At 33.5% G+C, this 10264-nt stretch overlaps 1 pseudogene; it reads right to left on the bottom strand.

Moving 5' to 3' along the window:
* Positions 1-212: 212 nt before the first annotated feature.
* On the bottom strand, positions 213-7850 carry LOC114184583 (uncharacterized; annotated as a pseudogene).
* Between the last annotated feature and the right edge of the window lie 2414 nt (positions 7851-10264).

The following is a 10264-nucleotide window of genomic DNA, read 5'->3' on the forward strand; positions in this document are numbered from 1 at the left end:
TACCATAATGTAATTGTCAGTTCAGACATGATAAATGCAAGGGATAACATCAAAGTACCACATCTTCATTTATTACTGCAAGGCATTGTGACAAAAAATTTATACATTACGCCAGAACATCATATTTAAGCACATCAGTTAAGCATTCTTACTCTGTAACTTTTCCACATATGCATGCTTAGCAAAAAAAAGAACAGGTATGCAATCGTTAATTACACATTGTTGAAAACTTCTTTGAAAACTACATTTGTGGTAGCAGTCATAGGGTTATTCTCGGTGTCATGGATTAAAATCTTTAATCCTGACTTGCTTTTAACTCTGGAAGCTGCAACATATAACTGACCATGACTAAAAATTGGTGTAGGCAGATACAATCCAACACAATCTAAAGATTGACCTTGAGATTTGTTTATGGTCATAACATAGGATAGCATGACTGGGAATTGTCTTCTAATCATCTTGAATGGCCACGGTGACTGAGATGGGGACATAGACATACGCGGGATGTAAACTTCTGTTCCTTTGTTTTTCCCAGTTATAATTTTTGCACTAATTACATGCTTTGCTAGTCTAGTGACTATTAATCTGCTTCCATTACAAAGACCTTCAGATTGATCTAATCTCAAAAGCATTATTGGTGTCCTAACTTTGAGTGTTATACTATGGTTTGGTAATCCTGATGTTCTCAATGAATTTAAAAATTCTGGTGTAATACCGTCATATACATCAACGTCCATGGTATCTGAAGTATCAATGCAGTCTGTGTTGAGGTATTCTTTTACTTCACCTAAAGTTTAAGAATAACAGTTGTTAAACTTTTAAAATATGACAAATGTATGAAAAAATGATAAGTATGAGTTAAGCATCACCTGGAATAGAATCCAAAACAAATTTATTGATTTCATCCACTATTTCAATTCGACTGGCTAGAATAGCTCTTGATATAGAAAACATCTCATCATTGAATTTTTGGTGTAGTTGTGGATAAGTGCTATTGATTATAGCTTGGATAGGGTCTTTGTAGTTCTTGATTAGAAATTCTGGAGGGATTTCTATATCTACTAAGCCGTCATTAGGTTCATTCAGTAAACCATCACCAATTTTGATTATCCAGGAAGAAAACTCTTCAATTTCAGCAATAGTAGAGCTGTGCAATCATTGTTGTAACAGTCGCATGTTTTTGGTCAAGTTCAGGATCTGGCAATGCTCCCAAAGATAGGATGAGTTGATAGTTGCATGAACAATATCAGATATGCTTCCTTGAGGGATAACAGGAAGAATTTGTCTAAAATCCCCTCCAAATACTATTACTTTGGCACCAAAAACGAAATCTGATTTGTTGTGTTCTTTCATGATATCTTTTAAAATTCGGTCCAGTGCCTCAAAATAAAACTTGTGTGCCATTGGTGCTTCATCCAAATTATGAGGTTGGTCAATTTCATGAAATCTGATAGTTCACTACCTTTTGTAATGTTGCAGACAGAGTGTTCAAGTGTTGGAACTGGAATTTTAAATTTTGAATGAGCTGTTCTACCTCCAGGCAATAACAAAGAAGCCATACCACTTGATGCAACTGTTAGAACTATTTTTCCTTCAGAACGAAGAGCAGAAGATAATGTGTTCCACATAAATGTTTTTCCAGTTCCTCCATATCCATATAAAAAGAACATACCCCCTTTTTCATCATGCACCGCATTTATAATCTTTTGGAAAATATGTCTTTGTTCATCTGCATATCAATAATAATTTAGATAAATTGCAATGAGTTGTATTGCAAAAATATTTAGAAGAAATGACTAACCTGTCATACTTGTAAAATTTGATTGAAAGATATGTAGTTCATGATCCTTGTTATAATCAAGTTCATCATACATTAATCGGTTGCCACAGTAATTTACTGCAAAATCATTAGGATAAGGCATGGAGGGAAATTCCTTTAATGATCTCTTATTGTTCTATAAAAGCTTCTCAATTTCAATCAAAGTCAAATTTTTCAACAATTCCAAATTCAGGTTGAGGCCTGCAACAAACAACTTAAGTTAACATACTTTCATATCCAAAATTGAGATTAATATTGTTAAAAACTATTTCACCTGGATTTCGTGCAATAATTCTTTCATTATATAGAATTCCATTAGAAAGCATTTCCCATGTTTTCTTCCAAACTTCTTCAGGTTTGTTGATACTATTTGACATGAGCATAATTACGAATAATCTCCTCAAGAAGTTTCCAAATCCCCATTCATTGGCTTCCTTGATAGCTTCGACATATTGATAACGATGTCGTTGACGCGATCAAATTAATACTACTTATCTATAACAACTTCAGTATTGTTAAGAAAGTAGTCAATAGAATAGTAAGGGTAAAGTAACCCAAAGTCATCTCCCAACGAACACGAAATTGATTTTTAACAAATTAGTTCTTATAATCTCTATACAAAAGAGTTAGTCAAATAAAATAATAAAAATATAGGGGATTAAGATAAGCAAAGATAGAAATAAAATTTAAAAGATAAAAAGAAATAAAAACAATAGTAAAGAAAATATATTGATTCCATTGCTTTTTCAAAATAGATTCATCATTGGTTATCTAAAGATTATTGCTCAATTAATTATTGTTATAGATTTACAAATTAATCAATGTAAAGTCTCAATTAATTTGTTGGCGTTCTCACTTTTAACCAAAGTACAGTCTCAATTAAAAGTGAGAACTTTTAGATTATCCATAGTAAATTCAACCAAAGTACAGTCTCAATCAAATTTACTATGCCTAATCATGTCTATTCTTTTATCTCCTCACCAAATAAAAAGCTTAATTAATCAAAGTAAAGTCTCAATTAATTTTAGTTAGAGTAAATACCTTTAATCAAAGTAAAGTCTCAATTATTGGTAAAAACTCATTCAATCACATGAAAGTTTCTAAATAAAATCAAAGTAAAGTCTCAATTAAATTTAAAAACCCTCGAACTCATATGATCAACATGCATATAGATTTAAAATCATTACTTTTTACGTGATTCAAAGATAAAAGACATAGATGAATTAAAACCTCAACAATAATAAAAAGAACAGAGAAATTATTTCATTCTAACCTCAGAATCCATAATGAAATTACAATGGAATCAACCCAAGAAGTTTAGCACTCCATGAAATACAAAATAGAAATAAAAGAAGAATAGAGAGAGAAAGGAAACGAAATTAGGCCCCCTTAAGGGTTCCTAAACTCCGAAGTCTCAAGCTCTTTCTTCTACTTCTCCCATGGTCTCTTTATATAGGAATTGGACTGGGCTTTTCTGTTGCTAAAACCTCTCAAATATCTTTTAAAATAAAGATAAAAATAAATATTCAAAGATATTTCGAGAGATATAGACTATTTAACAAATATAGTTGGTTAATAATTTATGATATAATTAAATAAATAAATTATTTAAATATATCTTATAAATTATCACCAAATAATATTTGTATTAATTTTCTAAATAGCCCATTTTCAATTCTGTAGTCCAATTTTGCAGAGACATCCAAAAATATCAATATTTGCAGTTAAACCCCTCTCCTTTGACTAGTCTTTGACCAGAGTTGACGGTTTGACCAGCTTTGACCACATTTGACCAACTTTGACCATTTCAGTGTCCATTGGGAGAATGACACGTGGCAGCTCCTTCTCTCTTCCAAATTAGGGTTTCCGCTTCCAATGTTGTTGTTGTCGCAGGTGATGGTTTTGTGTGGCTGCCGATCTGTTGGTGCACTATGTTAGAGGTTCAAACTGGCCTCGTGATGACGCAATTTCAGGTGCGCTGCAATGACGTTCATGGTGCGTGGATGACGGTGGTTCTAGTGAGGTGCGCTGCTGCGGTGGCTCGCTATGCAAGTGGTGCAGATCTGGTGCGCTAATGGTGGATGCGACGCAGTTGCAGGTGTTGTAGTGGCCGACGATTGACGAACAGATGCGGTGATAGTTGACGGTAATGGTGCAGGTTCGAACTGCCATTGCGGGCTTCACGGAAGCTGTAGGAACTCGCGTTGCGGAAATGGTTGTGTGAAGGTGGGAGAACTCCTACGAGTTGACGGTGGAAAGGCGTTGCAGATGCAGTGTGAAGGATTCGCAGTGCAGATGCGCTCTGATTTGCGAATCTAGTGCGTGCTGGAGCTGCGGTGGCTGCTGGTTCTGCAATGGCTGGTGGAGCGTGAACCTGCTGCTGTCGAGATTGGCGGTTGCCGGCGAGATCCATGGTGGCTGCCGTGATGGAATGTGAGGCTAGGGTTTCTGGTTGTGTGGAGATGAAAATGATGACGTGGCAACATGTTATTGGCTCAGATTCTTTAGTGGAGATTAAACCCACGTGGAATGTTTTAATTGGACAGATTTAGAAGTTAGGGATTGCCACATGGCCTGATCTGAGTGAGTTGGATTTAAGTGGTAGGAAGTGTGTAAATAGAAATATTAGGGGTGTAGAAATATTAGGAGTGCATATGTAATTTAAGGGGTACAGAAGTGATTTTTCCAAAACTTGCTAATTTCAGTCTTATTTAAAGGTGGTTTGCAACTTTAATCAATTTATTTTCCCATCTTGAATGAGCTTAATCTTAACTTCAGCTGCATCAACAAACGTTAAAATATCCAAAAATAATTTATGCAACTAAAAATCACCTTTTAAGACATTTTTATCACACAAGCTCAAACAGCCTAATTATCAAAATTATCAATTAAATCACTCTTTAAGCACACAAATTCAATTAAATACCCAGAATTAAACATTAAATGAGGGCAAAAATACACACTCATCACATATTCTCTATCATCTGCCAAGAATCCAGAAGCTTCACATGCTTCTCTAAATGTAGGATAAGTTATGTTTTCAACAGTTCGCAGATCAATGTAGGATATTGGACCTTTAACAATGTTTAGCATCCTCCTTAGGTAGAAAAGTTCACCAGTTGCTGGGGGAACCCAAATAAGTCTTCCAATGGTATTTCCTTTTGTCCTTGGTTTCCAACACCTTTGATTCTTATTATATACATACTTAGTAACAAATTGTTGATATGTTAGTTCCCTTGCATATGAATATTTCTTATTGGACTCCATCCAACTCGTAAACATGGACTCCCTAACTGTCGGTTTTGCCATGATTTCATCAATGACATCATCATCCTTGAAGTACACTGATTGCTCGCCTGGTAGATGAAAAAACAATCGTTCAACAACTGGATTTCTTCCATGAATTGGAAATGAAAATATTCTCCAACATGCTTCGCATGGAGATATATATCTGTAATCAATATATTATTTGATTCCATCCCTTGGAATATCAGTTGAAAAATCTTGCTTCTCATTAGAAACAATGGCAGCAGTAATTCTATCATAGCCCTTATTGATGTACTTAAATAAGTACTTGATTGAATTAGAACAGTTGCACCATTATACATTGACATGAGCCTGATATTTGACTAATATGGTAGGATTGTAAGCAACCACAAATTGGTTGTCTAGTGCAATATCATTCTTCAGAATGCTAAGACCATTGTTTCTTCAACGATAATGAGGAAAACCATCTTCTGAAATTGTTGTAGTATCTTCAAATTTCTTTGGATAAAATCGAGAACATGATCCATTTTTCATGCATGGAGATGATGTCTTAGAGATTCCACATGGGCCGTGAATCATATGTTCTTTTACACAGTTATACAATTCTACATCTTCTTTGGCACATGGTATTTCAACTAAGATTACTTTGTCAATATCCATGGCTGTCGGGTACTTGCTTGATGGATGCAAAAATAACAACAAATGAGCATGTGGCAAACCACGTTTCTGGAATTCAATACTATACATGTCTGCAATCACAAATTAGTTACATGATTAGAATAATCAATTAAATGAAATAAGTAAATAGTTAAGTATATGAAGTATACAGACATGTTATGACCCTTCCCAATATGTTCTTTTTTGTTAAATATGATAATAGTTGGTCAAATTTGATTCTGAAAACTCTTGCAATGATATCTGGCCTATCTGAAGGAGTTAATTTTAAAGGGTTCAATATTCTGGAAATCTCTGGCCATTTTGGATTGCAAGTAAAAGTTACAAAAAGATCTGGGAATCCTACATGACCACATATTGCCATCCCATCAAAATATAATTGATCCATAAATCTCCTACCACCAACAAAGCTAGATGGAAGCACAAAACGTTTTCCTTTCTGTGAAGCTTCTGTGTAGCTATCATTGCTTGGTTGGCAGAGTTTACTGTATTTGTCAACCCTGAGCTTGGACTGATTGTTTCTGATGAATGATAGCCTTTCAGACTCAATCATTGTATATCCATCTACAACAAATTGTTGGAATAATCTTCTTGATTTAAGGATGGTCATTGGCTCACATTGTCGGGTTTGAATTCTGAAACAAAATCATTCCCTAATTGTTAAGCGGTTACGTTTGAGTGCCAAAGAATCACGATGACTAATATCATGCCTATATTCATCTTCACCATAGGGAAACAGCAGCGGATACTGATATCCCAAGTAGCTTGTGTGCAACTCGTTTATTCTTTGTAATTTTCCTGTTTTGCTTTCCATAATAATATCCCTAGGAGATGCAGTGTCAACATCTCCTACTATTAATGCAACAACCTCTGAAACGGTGGGGATGTTGTATATACGTCCATCGTTTTGCCTATCAGCAATAAGTTTCAATTTAAGATCATGACATGGCTGCTTCGCATATTTGTCCCTTGTCATACGAAAAGATTTAGCGTGCACATTGTACTTATCTAGCATGTTTGTTAGTGTTATAACAATTTCAGCATCAATATCATTGTTGTTCATACATTGAATTTCAGATCAATACAAACATGCAACATAATATAATAACAATTGTTAAGACGAATGAATTGTACCTCAGAGATTGAATTCTTTTGTGTATCTCGTTTTCAGTATCATAAATATATAATTGAGCAAACTTTGGCTGTTGTCCAATTGCTGGAAGAAGACTACCAATTTTGTGGCATGATTGTTCTTGGATTCTCAAATTTGGTGGACCACCTCCATTGTTGTATTTATTGTCAATTTTTGCTCCAGGTGATGTAAATGCAAACATCATGTTGTATGTTCTAATATTCTTCTGATAAGTTCTGCTCTGTTTTGAATCTGATTGAATTAAAAGTTGACTTAGCTCATCCGGGGTTTTTTCAACATTGGCAATTCAACTTTTCCATTTGAGCAACATAGCTGAAAGTTCGGATTAATCATATGATGAGATTTGCCAATGCGTTCTTGATACCACATATATGCTTTGCAATGCTGACAAAAATAGATCAGATCTCCTATATCTCCATACAATTTGAAAATTAATATAATTATTAGTTCAACTTCCCATATATCATAACAATTAAGTTCATGAAAAACTTTTTAGATTACTTATCTTGCATTAGCCTCCGTGCTTTGATGGTTCCTATCATGTACTTCATCAATGACTGCTTAATTAATAATAATGAACATATCAGTAATAATGATGAACTGTTAATTTGATTTCCAAAATAAAATTACCTTCTATTGTTTGACCAAGCGATTCAGACTTATCTGAATCTGATTCTAGTTCATCAACATCTTCCAATACAAATGATTGACTTGGTATATTCCCTTGACAAATGATTGACTTGGTATGTTAGTCACATTATTCACAGTGCTTTCAAACTTGTCAAGCAAACTTTGAGGCTTCTTTCGTGAGGCTGTAACATTTCTTTGAACATTCCTGAATCTAATATCAGAAGATTGAAGTTGTGATTCCATATGCAATGTATCTTGATTAACAAAATCAGTTGTTACATCAGCTAATGGTGTACGATCTGGCATTTTGTTTTCAATGCGCTTCTGATGTTTGTATGTAGCTTTCATCCTCTTCTACTGCATTATCAGTTTTCTTTTTATTCTTGCACTTGAACTGCAGATTCTATTTTCATCGGCCATCATTCTACATTAAACAGCGCACACAATGATAATTATTTCAGAAATAACAACATTTGCATAATATATAAAGGTTATATTTGAAGATGATAGAAAAACTTCTACACGAAATTTTCAGAACATTACAGATATAGTTCATAATACTGCTTTGTGAACAGATAAATGAAACAATTCCAATTAATGAATAACAATAGTATGATGTGCTTCAACTATTTACAACAGATTTGATTTACCAAATTCTCATCTGCTTAACCATTAAAGGTTGTCTTAACATAAGCTAATCTAAAGATTTTGGCAGTTGCATGATACTCGATAGATGAATCGTGAAATTTTTACCGCCAAAATTAACACCACTATAAAGTCATGTCAATGGGAAGCATGATTTGGGGTTCTTAAATGCAAGTCTTTTCATCTTAATGTGTCTAATCTGCCAGCTTTATACAATTACATTTCATTATATTATATATAATATTGTACATGCACATTGCTCTTACACATTGCTTGTAGCGCAGGAAACAATTATCAAATTCATTGGTTTAATGGAATACAATATTGTACCATCAACTTTAACTATTGCACGTTTTTGGCTTTATTAAATGCCGGTCTGATGATTGCTTTAATGAATTATGATATCCTACTGCTCTATAAACTTTTACGTATCTTTATTAAATGCATGTCTAATCAATCTAGAGAACATGTTATAAAAAAGATATGAAAATGTTAAACTGAATGCATAGGTTGGAATGTAACAAAAGTTCGAATTAATATACATGTTAAGGATCATATATCAACGCGTATCATGGTAGTATACTTAAAAGAATATTCATAACACGGTCTGATGTTAGTCTTCTTTAATTTTGATTATGGTAGTATACTTAAAACAATGGATAACATGTTGAATTCTGATTATAAATACATAAATGTATCGACGGTTACAATTTTTTTTTATAATAGAGCTTAGTGCTTAGTATTAATATACATGTTATGATTTATGAATTGCTAAATATGATCCCTAAATATATCATTGAATTAAACATTTAAAGGACACAACATAAAAAAAGTGTACAAACTTTCTTCTAGGTAATCACAACCAAAACTATTTAAAATACTAAAGAAGTTTCCCCAGTACAATTTATCAAAACAGGATCAACGAATGTAGCCTTTGAAGGAGCCAAAACATTTCTAACAAAACTAACATAAAGTCTTAAGCAACATTTACTACAATAATTTCCATAGCTTTTATAAATTAAATATCATTTCTCCTTCTTGATAGTCTTCATTTTCTTTGTAGCTGACAATTAGGCTAATGGCAGGTCCTCCAAAAGATCAAAATCCATGAAATTTTCTGGAATATACTATATGTCTTCATTGTTTCTGGTAGTACAAAGATCTTTTCTGGACGTGACACATAAAACAACATCCGGATCAAGATCAGCAGTCCTAGAAAGGCACATCTGCTTTGAATCATATGTTTAGTCAAATTACATCTTTAAACTGTCCAGTAAAATTAGGACACTAAATGTATCTACTTATATACTTACAAATGAACTATCAGTATCAGCAGATAAGTCGCATGCTGCATTATCACCACATTCAGCAAGTTCCATTGCCTGAAAATTTAACATTTAAAATTATAAATTTTGATCACACCACAAATCAGACCGACTTTAAAGTACTTACTAAAGAACTCCCAGTATGAGTATAGACATCAGACTCACTGACACTCATACGTTTCCCAACCTCAATTGCCTACATTACTCAATATACATTAAAACATACAATACATCAAAATGGGTATTAATAAAACCAACCAATTTAATAAGTACTCACTATGGACTTGTCTTTATGAAGCTCTAATTCATCAGAACAATTTTCCTTAGCTTCAACAATTTCCATTACCTGCAAAATTTGATTTGTTTAGTTCCATCTCAAAATACATGACATAATCAATACACAATAATTAAAATTACGACCTGAGTTTGTCCAAGAAGACTACTAATGTGACCTATAATTTCACGATCAGTTGAAACTCTCATTACTGAAGCAGGTCGGTTATTTCCTTGTGGCTTGACCTTGAAAGCCAAAGTACAACCCAAAAGAACGTCTAGATCCTCTGGAAAACACTTAGGATCCTCCTCACCATCATTATATATTTTGAAAAACAAAGATGAAATGAAATGAGTACTATTATGCCACTATTATATTACTAATGGAAAAGTAAACATGTACAACCTTAATCATTTTCTTTCGCAAATCACCAGCAGAAAGACTAATTAAATTGATGTAGTCTTGGTCCCAAAGCA

Source organism: Vigna unguiculata, chromosome 5 (genome assembly GCF_037176805.1).
Source record: "Vigna unguiculata cultivar grain cowpea cultivar isolate G323 ecotype 2 chromosome 5, ASM3717680v1, whole genome shotgun sequence".
NCBI lineage: Eukaryota > Viridiplantae > Streptophyta > Magnoliopsida > Fabales > Fabaceae > Vigna > Vigna unguiculata.